The following is a 2,028-nucleotide window of genomic DNA, read 5'->3' as shown; positions in this document are numbered from 1 at the left end:
TGCTCTGATCAGGCTTTATGCTTTCTACCTGCATACTGTGTTGCTGCTCTTGCGAGGCCACACCTTCGCCAACCCCCCCCACCCCCGAACTTGTTACAGCTACTTCCTTATTGTCGACAGATTTACACCATGCTCACAAGCGGCCTGAACACGCCTTTACTTATCTCCAGGAATGCAGGCAGAAAACTGTGGTGTTGTGGTCACATCTTAACTGCTAGTCTCCTACATACAAGCATACTGTTCAGGTTTTATCAGCAGTATTTTAGAGAAGGAGATAATATACATTTATTGACAGAAGTTTCAGTTCCTACCTTTTTGTTTGATTGAATTTGACCCACTTCTTTCTTCTTCTTTTTTTATCATAAATGACCTAAATCAGCAGTTTGACTCATCCTGTGTTGTGACGGATTTACTCAATAATTTCCATACACATCACTTGTTACACTTCTGTCACAACATCATTAAGTTTCACAACCTTTGCCAAATAAGGACAATAAAATTGATGCGGTTTTGATGCTCCGTCCCTGCTGCTCTGTCCCTCACCCACTGAACACATGCTTGGAGTCACAGCAGAGACAATGTGTCAGAAGACAATAAGGCCAATGTGCATGCTCCCTCAGCGGCAGACCGGGACAATTCAGGACACGAGGTCTCCATAGGGGTCAGTGTTTGTGGCTCAGTAGGTGGAGCATGTTGCTCGCCCTGCCAGAGTTTAAGCAGCACTGTGTGATAGCTTAATATTAATCAAATCTGTCCTACCTTTGATAGAGTACAACACTGATTTAACCAACAGTCAGTTCATGTGAATAATTTTTTTACTGTTCTCAGTACCAACTCTCTTTGGTGGTTTTTCTTTGTAAAAACCACCGACACACAGGACGCAAATGGTGCATGTTTGCAGTTTGATGGGAATAATCAGAATAAGAACTACATTGTAAGCACAGACAGACTCATGGGTCCACAGACAAAAAAAAAGAGCTTAAACTTCAATAGAAATTCCAAGGGAAAAGGCATCATCACTGAACACACACACTGAATTAAATGATCTACAGTTTTATGAACTCTTGGTGGGTCTGTTGTATCTTGGTAAACATAGTAGGTTGGAGTAGTTTATGCAGCTTCATTCATGGTTGTAAACTCTTGTTTATGCAGTTTTATTGATGCCTGTTCATTTCATGATACTCCATTCACAGAGGACATGACCTAACTGAACAATTGCCTCACTGTGACTGTCCACACTGCACTCAAACTAAAAGTCAGAATCTTAGATTTGACTCTGCTTGTCTGGTTGTATTTCATTCTTCCTGGCCGCCAGAGGCAGTGCTTAACACTGAATGTTATCTGTCTCGTGCAGATCGAGTATGTAATGCCAACAAAGTCACATGTGACCTGGGACGACGTGGCGTATATAAGCCCTCGTCATCATGAAAAATTATATTATCTACTTGCAGCAGGTGATACATGGATGCAGGTTGATTTTCAGTGAGACAATAGCCGGTGACTTTTCGCAAGGAGCCCTGCAACCGCATGGTTGGAGCTACAGTTTTTCATCCTCCAAGGGCTGCAACTAGACAGTCACGGCTGCTGTCTGACTCTTCAGCTGTTGTGACTGGTGCTTTCGCTAGTCTGCTGCGGGTAGGATAACGACAGGTGTCTTTTCTTCTGACTCTGAAGAAGAGCTGAGTGTAGCAAGGTAAGTGTAGCAGCCTCCCTTTGTTAAATTGTTAGCTTTTATTGTCTCTCTCTATTTATTTCTCTCCCATAACCCTAACCTGGTTTTCAGGTCTCCTTTGTAGTTTATTGTCGCTGGGCTAAGTGCCTGCCCTTGCTGTCTTTTTCCGTTATTGTGCATGACTTCTCAGTTGCAATTTTTTTCTGAACAAGTGCTTTCGTTCATTACAGCAAGTGCCTCCTTGGTTTGGTGAAGAGAGCGACTGCTCCACAGTAAGTGGTTTCGCTTGTGGGATTTTTTTGTTGTTGTGATTGCTGTGGAGGTAATAAATGAGTTATTCACTCCCTGTTGGTTAG

The sequence above is a fragment of the Thunnus maccoyii genome, chromosome 9, assembly GCF_910596095.1.
Source record: "Thunnus maccoyii chromosome 9, fThuMac1.1, whole genome shotgun sequence".
Lineage (NCBI taxonomy): Eukaryota > Metazoa > Chordata > Actinopteri > Scombriformes > Scombridae > Thunnus > Thunnus maccoyii.
The sequence above is the reverse complement of the archived record's forward strand: the minus strand, read 5'-3'. Positions refer to the sequence as shown.